Below are 15828 nucleotides of genomic sequence, written 5' to 3' on the forward strand. Positions count from 1 at the left end.
TGACAATCCCTAATTGATGGGACTTGTAACATGCCTTGCCTTCCAGTCCTGGTGTGCTAGGTAGATGTAATAGGAGTGAGGTGGTCCACCTGTTCTGTCTTCTTATCTTCTTATCTACCTACCCATCCCTCCATCTATCTTGTATCCTGCCTCCTATCTACCTATATCAAGAGCCTATCTCCACATCCATCCATCCATCCATCCATCCATCCATCCATCCATCCATCCATCTATCCACCCACCCATCCATGCATCTTGTAATTCTGCCACAATGAAAGTGGTTTTGTTATCTGGAATTTTAGGCTATATTATTAACATTTTAATAAAGGTGATATTAGCATTTTAGCATGATATCTATGCCTCTGTTTGAAATTTAGGAAGCCATGTTTTTCCTTTCAGCCAAAGCCATTTCCTTTGATGTGCAAAAAAATTAGCCCTTTCAGGGACTGTCAATCAAACAACCTGGCCATATTCTGAAGTCTTTGAGGGTTTCAAGTGTTAAAGAAACAAGTCCAGGTGAGAAAAGAAGAGAGGCAACTTATTTTAAGGAGGTCTGATGTTTCTCACGTCCAATCAATGTCATTTATTGTTTGATTTGTTGCTTTCTGACACATCACATGTATTGAATGTATGCATCATTTGTTTCGGTACCCAATTCAGAAAACTTTATCTTTCCTTAATAAAGTGCCTTTTGATTTGCCTGGTTCATATGCAGGAAGGGGCAAAACATTAGATGCTTCTCCCTCAAATGTAGGGACTCAGTTCTTTCCAGTTCCATGCCAACTTGGATGCTTGAATTTTATGGGCATCCATGTTTTTATTTATTTATTTTTATTTATTTATTTTGATTTGTCAATCACTTACAAGATAATAGGTATAAGTATATACATAGTTATGAATACATGAAATTGGTACATGTAAGAAAAATAAAAGAAACAATAGGACAGGGACAGTAGGCACGTTGATGTGCTTATGCATGCCCCCTACAGACCTCTTAGGAAAGGGGTGAGGTCAATAGTAGACAGTCTAAGGTTAAAGTTTTGGGGGTTTGGGGAAGAAACCACAGAGTCAGGTAGAGTATTCCAGACATTGACCACTCTTGCTGAAGTCGTATTTCCTGCAATCAAGTTTGGTGCAGTTTACCTTGAGTTTGTATCTATTGTGTGCTCTTGTGTTATTATGGTTGAAGCTGAAGTATTCATTGACAGGTAAGTCATTGCAATGTATGATTTTATATACCACACTTAGATCAGACTGAAGATGGTGTAATTCAAGGTTTTCTAGGTCTAGAATTTCAAGTCTGGTGGCATAAGGTATTCTGCAACGAGTAGAGGAGTGGAGAACTCTTCTTGTGAAATATTTCTGAACTTTCTCAACTGTGCTAATATCAGATATGTAATGTGGGTTCCAAACTGATGAGCTGTATTCGAGTATTGGTCTAGCAAATGTTTTGTATGCTCTAGTTAGTAGTGTGATATTACCAGATAAAAAGCTACATAGGATTAGGTTAACAACTCTTAATGCCTTTTTGGCTATGTAGTTACAGTGGGCTCTAGCACTTAGATCATTAGAGATGAGTATTCCAAGGTCCTTTACAGAGCTTGGATCATCAAGGTCTTGACTATTCAGCTTGTATTTTATTTTCTTCATCAAGGTCTTGACTATTCAGCTTGTATTTTATTTTCTGGAGTTTTTTTGCCAATATGTAAGACAGAACATTTATCTGTTGAGATTTGAAGTTGCCATTTATTTGACCATTCTGATACATAGTCAAGATCTTTTTGAAGGGTAGCAGTTATTGTCTGTGGTATTGAACAGCTTTACATCATCAGCGAAGAGAACGCAGTAACTCAGACTCCCCAAGTTTGGCATGTTGCTGATGAGAACTTGCTCCTTGAGTTTGAGAAAGACACTTTGAGAACAATTAATAATTAATTAACATGAGACGCTGAGCTTGTCTATCAGAAAGGTTGGCAGTTCAGTGGTTTGAATCCCGAGCACCGCATTTATGGAATGAACTCCTGTTACTTGTCCCAGCTTCTGCCAACCTAGCAGTTCGAAAGGATGTAACAATGCAAGTAGAAAAATAGGGACACTTTGGTGGGAAGGTAACAGTGCTCCGTGCGCCTTTGGTGTTTAGACATGCCGGCCAGATGACCACGGAGACGTCTTCGAACAGCGCTGGCTCTTTGGCTTTGTAACAGAGATGAGCACTGTGACAGCTGAATTTTAAAGCTGACACACTGCCCCCTAGAGCCAGAAATGACTAGCACGTAAGTGCGAGGGGAACCTTTACCTTTAACATGAGAAGAGTTAATCAATAGAATAGCTTGCCTCCCAGAGTTGTGTTTGGTCCCTCACTGGAGATTTTCAAAAATAGACTGGACAACTATTTGATCCAGGTGGTATAAGGTCTCCTGGTTGGTGTGTGCTCTGTCACCCAATTGGTTGTCCAATTTGGTGATGGAGCACACACAACTCTTGAGCAAGGAGGTTGGGCTAGAAGACTTCTGAGGTCCCTTCCAACCCTATAATTCTATCTTCTATGTTCTACCTATGCAAAGGATTTATTTGACCACCAGAAGTTAGTTACAGATCACCAAGTAATTCAGGCAAATCAAAAAGCATTTATTAAGTGACATCAAGTCTTTTTTTTAGGATACAGAGATACATGATAGATACATTTGATAGATGTGATAAGCAATTAAACAATAAAAGACATTGATTACCTGCAAGACCTGAATAATAGAAGATCTTGATTCTAGACAACATCCCACAAGTGACAAATTTATGGGTTATATTACTCCTTTATACCATTCTTAAAACTTGCAGGTGTATTCAAAGACTTTCAGAATATTCCTCTCTCTATTGTTTAGTGCTGAAAAGAAACAGCCTTGTCTAGGAAGAAAAGGACACATTTTCCTGAAATTAAAGAAAGAGGTCCAGGCTGCCACATTCAAAGTGCTAACATCACCTTTTCAAATGCTAATCACAAAGCCTAACATTCCAAGTTGCTGCCAATTTACACAGAATATAATTCAAGTCAAATATCCATGGCCCGATTAAAGTCAAGTAACAATAAAATAGGAATAAAAAAAAAGATTAATAAAATCATAGAGTTAGAAAGTACAGAATAGGTTAACAAATCCATTAATTGCACTCTGTAGGATTTTACTGTATTACCACAGATAGATGACTATCCATTGAAGGGGGAAGAAAACACTCCATGAGGTAACTTAATTCATTGACTGACCACTCCTACTGTCAAGACGTTCTTCCTAATTAATTTTACCAAAGATTTTGTTTTTATTTCAGATTTTTATCAACACTTACAACTGACGCTCCATTTAAACAATGGCAAATGGAGATTTCTATTTTCATAAGGCAAGAGAAAAAAAACCCAAGAATTAAATATAAATTACTGCAAGATGCTAAAGAAAGAGACTTTAGGTTTTGCTGATTAGATAGGTTTGTTGTTATAGAAATGGCTGGTCTAACCTATATCTATTCCCTTGATACTTAATTCCATTAATGTGCATGATTTACAACTGTAATCCTGGGCTCAATTATGGTTGTAAATTGAGGACTACCTGTAGTCATGCAATCAGAATGTACCAAGGTTGCTAGAAATCAAATGCAAGAACCTTTGAACCTAAAACTCCGAAAAGAGCAACAATGACGATTAGGAAAGTGGAGGCTAAAAATATACGAAGAAACATTGCAAGAATTATGTCTAATTTAATGAAAAGAAGGACCAGGGGTGACATGATAGCAGTGTTCCAATATTTGAGGGGCTCGCCAAAAGAAAAGGGGACCAATCTATTCTCCAAACCATCTGAAGGAATGGATGAAAACTAATCAAGAAGAGAAGCAACCTAGAACTAAGGATAAATTTCCAAACAGTGAAAACAATTAATCAGTGGAACGACGTGCCTCCAGAAGTTGTAAATGCTTCTCAAAGTTTTTAAGAAGAGATTGGACAACCAAGTGTCTGAAATGGTAAAGGTTCTGTTGCTTGAGCAGGGGGTTGGTCTAGAAGACCTCCAAGGACCCTTCCCTCTATCAGTATGTTCCAGTCATGGGTTTCGTCCCACCAAGTTTCTATAATTCCAACTATATCATATTTACCTTCATGTATTAATAGTTCAAATTCACCCTGCTTGTTCCCCACACTTTGTGCATTTGTATATAGGTACTTACGGGATGCAGTGACTCAGCGGCTAAGACACTGAGCTTGTCAATCAGAAAGGTCAACAGTTCGGCGGTTCAGATTCCTGGCGCTGCATAACGGAGTGAGCTCCCATTACTTGTCCCAGCTTCTGCCAACCTAGCAGTTCGAAAGCATGTAAAAATGACAAGTAGAAAAATATGGACCACTTTGGTGGGAAGGTAACAGCGCTCCGTGCACCTTCGGCGTTAAGTCACATGACCATAGAGACGTCTTCGGACAGCGCTGGCTCTTCGGCTTTGTAACAGAGATGAGCACTGCCCCCTAGAGCCAGAAACGAGTAGCATGTATGTGTGAGGGGAACCTTTACCTTGATCGGCACTTGAGGTCTTTATGTCTGACTCTGGGTATGCTTCCTATATCTCCTATTTGGTATTTGTGTCTGTCTTCCTTGCCATCCCTCCTTACCTCATTATTTGACTTGTTTTCTAGGGGTTTTTGCTTGGAATTCGCTCCTGGAGACTGGTCACTTTCCTTCCTCAACTTTAGTTCAAAGCCCTCCTGATAAGTCATTTTCCAAAAACATTCTTCCCAGTCTTTGTGAGGTGCAGCCCATCCCTTGCCAAAAGCCCACCATGGAGATAGTACAGACCATGGTCCAGGAATCCAAAGTTTTTTTGGCAATATCAACCAGTGGTGGAATTCAAATTTTTTACTACCGGTTCTGTGGGCGTGGCTTGGTGGGCGTGGCAGGGGAAGGATACTGTAAAATCTCCAGTCAGAGGTTGTATTTGCTGGTTCTCTGAACTACACAAAATTTCCATTACTGGTTCTCCAGAACTGGTCAGAACCTGCTGAATACCACCTCTGATACCAACCCTTTAGCCAGTGGTTCCAACTCTGTTACTCTGTTAAAGCGGGGCATTTTAGAGATGAGAGTTTTTCCTCTTCCTGTTGACAGAGTTTAGGAGGTGAAAAATACATACATTCTGTGATAATCTAATCTGCTATAATCTACATTTATTTATTTATTTTATTTTATTTTATTTGTCAATCGCTTACAAGATAATAGGAATAAGTATAAACATGAGTAAGAATACAGGAAATAGGTATGAATAAGTGGAGACAATAGGACAGGGATGGAGCCACCATTGTGCACTTATGTACAATCTCATGCATTAATCACTCCTTATCACCCATCCCCTCCCACTTGTGACTGTAACTTTTTCATTTGTATCCTTATGATTTATATTGACTGTTTCCTAGTATGATTTGATTGCTTATTGTACCCTATGACTATCATTAAGTGTTCTACTTTATGATTCTTGACTCTTGACGAATGAATCTTTTCTTTTATGTACACTGAGAGCATTTGAACCAAGACAAATTCCTTGTGTGTCCAATCACACTTGGCCAAGAAAGTATTCTGTTCTGTTCTGTTCTGTTCTGTTCTGTTCTGTTCTGTTCTTAATCTGTGCAATATTCTTGTCTTTGTTCCGGCATGCACATAAACTACCTAACTCCAGATTTCTTAGCTTCTCTTTTTAACAAAAAGGAGCTTCCAGTGAATTTCAGAGGGATCTTCCTTTTCATTTGAAAAATTTCAGAATTTTCAATCATGCGGTGTCACAAGATGAATGATGAATAAATCAATAAGTAATGATGATATTTATACAGCTAGCACTTTCACAAAATGATTAAATCTGACTCTTTTGCCAGATAAGTCATTATTATTAGACCTGCATTAGAAATAGATGGAATATATCTAAACCTCAGAAACTGTTAATAAATCTTGGAGCTTGATACTTAATTTATTTTCTTCTTCTTACCCAAAAGTGGGATAAATGCTAATTCTGGTCCTTCGTTTTTCATGTGCCCATTCATAAGCACTTTATATTCCTTTTCTGTGTTTAATGTCCTTATTTCAAACCATCTACAAATCCATATTCAGGTATATTTTTGCACTTATATTTTGAGCACCATTCTTTGCAAGGCAAGGGTTTCAAAAGTTCATTTCTTTCAATGGAGGCAAATCAAATCATTTTTTTTCCTGAAAAAATATGCATGTTAATATTATTATACAGGTAGTCCTTGACTTATGACCACAACAAAGCCTGGAATTTCTTCTGCAAGTGTTGACAGTCATAAGTCAAGACACCCATATGACTACATCAGATTTTAGAACAATTTTGTGACAGTTGTTACGCAAATACATGGATTTCCATGGATATATATATATTTTGCTAGAAATTGGCCCATAAGACGGAAAACTGGCAAAAAAATACCCCTACTGTAAATTGTGGTCACGTGACCATGGAACACTGCAATCAGCCATAAACATGAGTCAGTTGCCAAGTGGCCAAAATGTCATGTGACCATGGGGATATAAATCATGCTCCTGTCAGAGCCTGAACCCGTGGAGGAGGATGAGCCGGAGCTGGGGCTGATGGAGGTTGAGGGGCAGCCTCATTGGCTTCGGAGGAATGTAAGAAGGAGCAGGATGAAGCATCCCCAGGCCCCTTGGGCTTGAGACAGCTTACCAGCAGGGAGGAATGGGGGCAGGATGACCGAGAGCGGGTAGGGAGTGGAGTTGAAGAGCGATGGAGCTTAGGCAATGAGCAAGGACTGCCCCTTCCTGATCCCAGAGCACGAAGAGTGGAAGGGAGGCAGGAACAGCACAGGCTGACCCGACGACTCGGGTGGAGAGCGCCCCAGCATACCTGGGCATACCTGGGGACTGAGACTTAAGGAGACACTTTGGGGAGGGTCATTTGTCGGGAACAAACACTGGATTCATGGAGTTTTATGTGCCATTGCCAACATTTGGAGTTTGCTGGACTTCTTGCCTTATTTCTTGCTTCCTGGACTAATTGTCTTGCTCTTTTGCTTCCTTAATTCATTGACTTATTTCCTTGCTCCACTGGACTTCTGGCTTTGAAGCCGTTGTGCTAACAATATTTTGCTGGACTACTTTGCAGCCATAGGATGCTGGAGGTGTGTGTGTGTGTGTGTGTGTGAGAGTACTTTGCTCTGGGACTTGCCATAAATGTGGGAGCATTTGGGGAAAAGTTGGAGCAATAAAGGGGCATTTTGTACTATCAGCTGACTGTGTTGCTTCCCTGCCTGGCCTCGGGTCATCACAATGTACGTGCAGCCATTGGTACTCCAGAAATGAGTTGTAAATTGCTTTGGGTGATGGTGGTGGGGTCCACTGTAACTTTGAATGATTGCTAAGGAACCAGTCATTAAGTGAGGGCTACCTCGGTGCACTTTGGTGTGGCATAGAATTTGGAGAGGTGTGACCTCAAATACACAAAACAACTTGGTGGTATAATCCAGGAGATGCAGATCCCAGTTTATTTAAAATATAAATTGACACAATCCCTCAACTGGGTTAATTCGGACTAAGGTCACAGCTCCTTGCAAGATGTGAACCACTTCTTTGTCCCTCTTTTGTACATTGCTACAATAATGTAGAACAGTGGTGCGTTTCAAAATAGTTTACACCAGTTCGGTGGGCGTGGCTTGTGTTAGGAATGTAAGTCACCTAACAGTTATTTGGGTTGGAAATATATAAACTAGGATAGACATTTTAATACTATGCCTTTAAGAGAATACTAAATCTGTAATTGGGTATGGTTCCGCAAATGGCCATAAGATGGAGCCAGAAACCTGGGTTGTTTAGTCTCAGAAGAGAGTGTGAGTGAATCTCTGTTTCCTTCTGTTGGAGAGTATTGCCATTCCTCCTAATTGACTGTTATTCTTGGATTTGATGTAAGTCTGTTACTGAACTGTTTTTTGATACTGGACTTTGATATTTGGATTATCCCTGAACTGAACACTGACTGCTTTACCTGTGAATGACTTGGACTGCTTGTTTGGACTGTGCTTAAACATTTATTGGAAGTAAAAACCTACATTTACTGTACAGTGTATCTGTGTGCTGTGTGTGTATTATTCAACATTACTCTCACAACGTCTCCCTGTATGCGCTCATTCTCCTAACGGGGAATTACCTCAACAGCTTGATGGGCGCGCTTTGTGTGCATGCACACACTTTTCATGCATGCGCACCAAAGGTGCACTTTGCGCACACGCAGAGTTGGCTTTCCAACTCATCTCCTGCAATCTTGAACTCTCCCTGTCACTTCGACAGCTGACGTGCCATCTGCCGTGCTGTGCAAAGCAGCTGTGCTCCAAAAGCAGGGAATAAAGGTCAGTATGGGAGCCCGGGTGGACAGGTTAGGGTTAAGTAGCTCAGAGACAACTGGTTCAGTCTCAGCTGATCTGTGGCGCTATCGGTATGCCAGAACTGAGCCGAATTGGTAGAATACCTCCACTGATGTAGAAACATGGGGAGAACCTCAGGGAGCAACCAAAGCTGCCCTATCCAGAAACCCAAACTTGGAAAGTAGCGTAATTTTTATGATAGCCCCCACAGTGGAATAGAGCTCTTTGGATAATGAGCACCAAGAAGCTGTTGCAATAATACACTTGCCAATTATTTTGTGAACCGGCTGTTAAGGAGTCTTCTTAAACAGTGAACACATGAACAAGCTAGCTTGACTCCTGGTGACTACATAAACCCATGAAGTTTGCTCAGCAACAGGGTCACTGCTTTTATTCTGGGTGGTTTTTCAACTTCCCCATTTAGCTTGCAGCCCTGGGATTTGCTAGTAATTTCTCATTCAATATTAACCTGGTTGAAATCTGATTGCCTTTTTTTCTTTTTGAGATGAGTTAAGAGCAGTTAAGTGTTGCTATGGATTAATCTAAAATGTGATTCATTTTGATTCTCTACCCAAGGCAGGTTTCTATTAAGCTCTAGTTTTTAATACAAAATTCTAAAATGAAGTGCTTGGGTGCAAAATTGTGTTTTGTTTACTCTTGATATCATGTTTTGGTTCTTGGATAGTTCTTTTCATAGCAAAATGGCCTATGTGTTCACAACAATCCCCAAACCCTGTTTTTGTTGGCTTTTCAAAATCCCTGTGAATGCAAAGCCAACACAGTCCTAGGTGGCATTAAGAGAGGGATAGAATCAAGTTCACACGATGTATTACCATTGTTTTATCACCTTGGTAAAACCACACATGGAATACTGTACCCAGTTTTGGTCATCACAATACCAAAAAACAAAAAATGTTGAGACTCTAGAAAGAGTTAAGAAAGAGAAACAAAGAGGATTAGAGAACTGGAGGCTAAAACATATGAAGAATGGTTGCAGGAACTGTGTATGTCTAGTCTAGTGAAAAGAAGAACTGGGGATGACATGATAGCAGGGTTCCAATATCTAATGGGTGACTTCAAAGAAGAGGGAATCAATCTATTCACCAAAGCATCTGAAAGCAGAACAAGAATTCAACCTAAAACTAAGAAGGATTTTTTTTTTTGACAATGGGAACAATTAATCAGTGGAATGGCTTGCCTCCAGAAATTGTGGGTACTTTTTCCATGGTAAGTTTTTTAAAGAAGAAATTGGACAGCCATTATTCTGAAATGGTATAGAGTAGGGGTGTCAAACTCTATTTCACTGAGTGTTGCACCTTGGGGGGCCGGGCTGGGTGTGGCTGAGGTGGGCATGGCCATGGTGGATGTGGCCAGCTCGATGTCACTTGTGTTGGGGGCATCTGTGGTGGCCAAGTGCTAAGAGACTCTCTCTCACCTTCATTATAATCTCCTTCCTTATCTCCTTCTGTATCTCTCTCCTTCCTTCCTTCCTTCCTTCCTTCCTTCCTTCCTTCCTTCCTTCCTTCCTTCCTTCCTTCCTTCCTTCCTTCCTTCCTTCCTTCCTTGTTTCCTTCCTTGTCTCCTTATTTACTTCCTTGTTCTCTCCTTCCTTCCTTCCTTCCTTCCTTCCTTCCTTCCTTCCTTCCTTCCTTCCTTCCTTCCTTCCTTCCTTCCTTCCTTCCTTCCTTCCTTCCTTCCTTCCTTCTTTTTCTTTTTCCTTTCCTCTTCATTCTCCTTTCTTCTTCCTTCTTTTTGCAGGCAGAGGGCTGCAGGAGGCAGTTGTGGCCGAAAACAGCGTGCAGGAGGGGCGCCCCCCAACAGGGGTGGGATCCGACCAGTGTAACTACCGGTTGAGTGATTTACAATTTGTGTGTGCAGGCGCACTTCGTGCACACACATGTTGGATGCACAGTGCGTGCGTGTGTGAATCATCGTCAGCTTGCTGCCTGGACAGCTGACCAGCGCTGCGCGCGGGTGTGCAGTGGTTGAAAAAAACCTCTTTTTCCCTGCTTTTTCAACCTCAGCTGTGCTGCACAAAGCAGCTGCGGTTAAAAAAGCAGGAAATAAAGGTCAGGTAAGAGCCCGGGTGGGCGCATGGGCCAAACAGCAGCAAACACAGAACTGGTTCTATGTCTGCTGCTCTTCAGAGCTACCAGTTCTACAGAGCCGGACAGAACCGGTAGAATCCCATCCTGCCCCCCAAGCTCTGCTCTTCACTGGCAGAGGTACTGCGGGCCAGTCCTTTGCTGTTTCCAGGCCAGCAGCCTAGGCCAGATCTGGCCCACAGGCCTTGAGTTTGACAGGCCTGATATAGAGTGTCCCTGTCAGGTTTGGAAGCCATATTGAGATCCGATGCTCCCACGTTGCCACATTGGAGCCTCGGGAAGTGGGAGGGGGGGGGAATTTCTTGGAGTATATTTAGTTAGACATAATAACATTCTTTTTCTGATTCAAGGTCAAGTCGTGTTGTGCACAGTGAAAGGAAGTTTTACTTTGGGACAGATGGTGATTGGGCCAGGTGATGTGATAATGGGCACAGGGGATGGATTTGTAGTTTTTAACTTATTGTAAGGAAGCCCGGAACTTTCAGATTCGGGATTCCCCAGTTGTGCCAGTTACTATCCAATTAAAAAGGAACCTTTGAGAAGATGTCTGTCTCGGAGTTACTGGGCGGAATGGAGGGTTGCTGGAAGACTGGCAGTCCCATTGAGTTGGACTGAAGGACTTCCAAGCCACCTTCCAACTTTGTTATTTTGTTATTCAGTATCACAATTAATGAAAAGTTGTAACATGATTTCCTGCCGTATTGAGATGGGACATATGAGCACTGTCATACACAAGTAGATCTGCAGCAGAGGTGGGTATTCAGCAGGTTCTGACCAGTTCTGGAGAACCAGTAGTGGAAATTTTGAGTAGTTCAGAGAACCGGCAAATGCCACCTCTGACTGGAGATTTTACAGTATCCTTCCCCTGCCACGTCCACCAAGCCACGCTCACAGAACCAGTAGTAAAAAAATTTGAATCCCACCACTGATCTGCAGATGTGTGCATTAATGTGTAGGTGATGGTAACCCCTTCACCTTTTCATTTACAGGCCAGCTGCCAAAAGCTGCCAATAATATGTTAAACTTCTTTTTCTAGTTGGTCTGCCACAGGCCTCGACTTTTGTTTTAATTCAAAAAGAGGCTTCAAAATAACTACCTGACATAAGCAACAATTTGTCTTCGGCTCAGTTAATAACTAGCACTGCTGACAGGGAGCAGAAGTGACCCCCTGTTATCTCCCAGCTGTATTTTCCCCATCGCCTGCTACTAAATAGGTTTAAATTCTGTGAAAGTGCCTGTGTTTGTCTGTGCAAGGCAAAATGCTCACTTTCTGAGTTACAAGCCCCTTTCTCGTCCTACATAGTGGGCTGCACCTGACACCCCCCCCCAAATAGTGGCATTATTCCTATGCCCTTAGCATTTGGCATGCAGAAATAAAGCAGATGGAGGTGTTGTGACACAGAGTTATTAAGGTGCAGAAAAGCCTCACGAACTACATTTCTTAGCACAAGACAGCTGTGCTCCTAAAGTTAACTGAGCAAGTCCAGAAGAAAGAATCTGTCTGAACTGAGCCTGGGAATTATAAAATATGGAGGTCAGTGCCAATTTTATATTGGGTTTCATTTTGTTTTTCTGCGGAACTGATACATTTTTAAAAAAATGGATCAAAAGAAGCCTATTTATCTTAATTACCACTAATGTACCCCACAATTTCCCTCATTTCAGAAACAGGTTTAGAGAAGGACAATAAGGATAACCAGCCAGCCTGTCAAGCAAAATGGAAGGCCTGGGAATGTTTAATCTTCAAAGAGGAAGACTTTTCAAATAGTGATGAAAGATTTCACACATAGGAGAGCCAAACTCCATCATTTATCTACTCAAAGTGCAGGGTATGAAATAATGTATTCAAATTAGCAGGCAAGCAGATTTTACTTGAGTCTTAGCAACACCTTCCTTCTGGAAAAAAACAACAACTCATGGTGGAACCTTTGACTCAAAGATGTGCTAGCTATCCCATCTCTGGATGACTTGAAACAAAGGCTGGTGTCAGCGTTCCAACGAAACTCCCCATTTCATTCAGCTCATCCAAAGTTTATCCAAGTAAGAATTTATTGAAGAAGTCATATTGGCACATCTGGGAAAACCCGAATCTGACAGTTCTGGTTTCCTCTTCCAAATTGAAATTCACAAACCCACCCCCTACACCCATCAGTACATCACATGGCCCAATCAACCATCTTCCTAACTGGAGTCATTCCTCCAGACACTCCTTCCCAGGTGCAGGGGAACTTGTCCTTGACTTTATGAGAAGAATGTTGTTGATTCTAACTTTCTATCACTCTATGCAATTCCCCAGGCACTAAAATGTGGCAGCTTTGAGCTTCTAAGTAAAATATGGCTTCCAAAGCTGACAGCTGGTCCCTAAACCTGTCAGGGATGGCTTGAATTTAGATTCCTGCATTGAGTAAGTTGGTTGAAACCAATAGTCTCCTCTAAAATAATCATATTATAAATTAGTGAGTCAAAAGAAGATTCTAAGTGAGGCACAACAACCATTTGTTTAGTTACCACTTGAGTTATAACAGTTCTGAAAAAAGTGACATGACTGTTTTTTACATCAGTGATCCCCAAACTTTCTTATGCCGCGGCCCGGTATCCCCAACCCCGGTCCGTGGACGTGGTTGGGGACCCTGTTTACATGACCATTGTAGCATCCCCATGATCACATGATACAGTAACTGTGAGAGGGACTTTGGAGTCCTAGTGGATGTTCACTTGAATACAAGCCAGCAGTGTACAGCCGCCGCCAAAAAAGCTAATACCATCCTGGCTTGTATAAACAGAGTCACCATACCACAAAAAAGATGTTGAGACTTTGGAAAAAGTTCAGAGAAGAGCAACTAAGATAATAAAAGTCTAAAACATATGAAGAAGGGCTGCAGGATTTGGGTCTAGCTAGTCTAAAGAAAAGAAAAATTAGGGGTGACACGATAGCGGTATTCCAGTATTTGAGGAGCTGCCACAAAGAAGAGGGGGTCAAATTATTCTCCAAAGCACTGGAGGGCAGGACAAGAAACAGTGGTTGGAAACTAATCAAGGAGTGAAGCAACCTGGAAGTAAGGAGAAATTTCCTAACAGCGAGGACAATTAACCAGTGGAAATTGTTGGTGCTCTATCACTGGATATTCTAGAGTCTAGAAAGTCACTTATCTGAACTGGTATAGGACAGTGATGAGTAACCTTTTCGGCACTGAGAGCCCAAAGTATGCGCGTATGTGAATGTGCCTATGTGTGTGCAAAACCCCAAATGCAATGTATGCATCTCCCTGCGCATGCGCACACTCCCCTGTGCATGCACCCCACATCCCTGCACACGTGCCCCACCCCCATGCATGCATCCCCCCTGCGAATGCACGCAACTCCTGTGCATGTGTCCCACCCCCGCACACGTGTGCACATCCCCCGCATGAATCCTGCCCCCCCACCTGAAAACCAGCTGACTGGCAGGAGGCGTGCATGCATGCGCGGCAGAGCTGAACAAGGCTGCACTGCCCACATGGCCCACGGGAATGCAAGGCTTGCATCGCTTGCATTGCGAACAACACGAGGTAGTGAGGAGAGGGGGGGAAAGGGCAGAGAAAAGGAACTTGCCCCACTCATCCCATGTGCCTGGCCTGGCCATCGGGCTGCTTCTTTCTGCTTCTTTCTTCTTCTGCTTTTGGCTGCAGGCAAGGAAAGCAGCAAAAGTCTTTCTTTCTCTCCCCCAAACTCCACCAGAAATGAGTCTTTGGGACCTGCTCCAAGAGGCTGCGCCGGCATGACAAGTCTCACAAAGACTCTGGCGGAGTTTGGGGTAGAGAAAGAAAGACTTCTGCTGCTTCTTCTGCTTTCCTTGCATGAAGCCAAAAGTCTCCCCCCCCCCCTGAGAATAGAGCTGGAGACAGTATCCTGAGATCCCAAATAAAGAATGATCGATTGGTAGGAAAACAGGGTGGGAAATTTTCCTGCAGACTTTTTTGGGGATTTCCCCAGGGTATCTGTTGCTTTCTGCAGAGACCCTGGGAAAACATCAGCAAGCCACCATCAGTCAAAATTCATATTAGTGGTCTCCGGGATTTAAAATTATGAGTTTGGTGGTCCCTGAGGTCCAAAAGTCTGGCGACCCCTGCACTAGAAGACTTCCAAGGTCCCTTCCAGATTCTATTCTATTCTATTCTATTCTATTCTATTCTATTCTATTCTATTCTATTCTATTCTATTCTATTCTATTCTATTCTATCCTATCCTATCCTATCCTACTCTACCCTACCCTACCCTACCCTAATCTAATCTAAGATAATCTAAAATAATCTAAGATAATCTAATCTAATCTAGACAAGCTTGTGGTGGAAAATGCACTGGAGAAGGAATGGCCGGGGGGGATGTCAGGGGAATTCCCAGGGAGGAGGCAGCACATTCCAGAGAGGGGTCCAAGACAAGAATTGTGCAATCCTGAACTGGATGGAGAAAGGAGCGAGAGGTTCAGGGTAGCTCACCCTAGAGTCTCTCAAGTTATATCTGTTAGGTTAATAGGTTACAGCTTTAGTCTGGCAAGATAGGAGAAGGATAGGGAGAGCCTGGGGGTGGAGTCAAGAGAGTAATCAGCCTAGAGTCATTAGGTTCCCACAAATGGGCTAAGTCCAACCCCTCTTGAATTTTGTTGATTCTCATCCAGTGCCAATTTAGTGTTGACTATTAGTTGACTAGATTCTTGGATATAGGAATGAACAATATATTAGCTTAGCTGGAGCTTAATATAGGCGCCTGCTTCTTTTTTGCCTGGTAGTGTATTAGGTACAAGCAAATAAAGAATTGGATTTCACTGGATTTCACAGTGTCGTTTTTGGGTTTAGGCCTGGCAGGTCCAATGATGGAAAAGGTGGGCAGAAAGAGAAGAGGACAACCAACACCAAAGCAGGTGAACTCAGTTGTGGTGATGGTAAGTACATCACTGGAAGAGCTGAAATACCAGGTTATGGATAGGTCTATGTAGTCATTTGGAATGAAAAATGACTGGGTGAGACGTATTTCTAGAGCAGGACGGACAGATTTAAATAGTGCCAAATATGCTATATTCCTTCCTAAAACCTCTTTGTTGTTGAACAGCATCATTTTCATTCCATTCCATTCTCCAGCTTTTCGAACAGCAAACTAGAATAAAGCTTGATCGGGACATCAAAGAGATAAATTGAATGATAATTCATGAATGAAGGCAAATTGAATGATAATTGTTTGGGTTTTGTTACCTTTCCTGTGAATATGAAGAGTTATTCAACAGAAGGAGAATGTAAATTGGGCCAAATTGCTGGATGATAGAAATCAGTTTTATTTTGAACCGTAAAATGT

The sequence above is a fragment of the Notechis scutatus genome, chromosome 3 (genome assembly GCF_049901735.1).
Source record: "Notechis scutatus isolate UNSWTSFEM ecotype Mainland chromosome 3, rNotScu1.2, whole genome shotgun sequence".
Classification (NCBI taxonomy): domain Eukaryota; kingdom Metazoa; phylum Chordata; class Lepidosauria; order Squamata; family Elapidae; genus Notechis; species Notechis scutatus.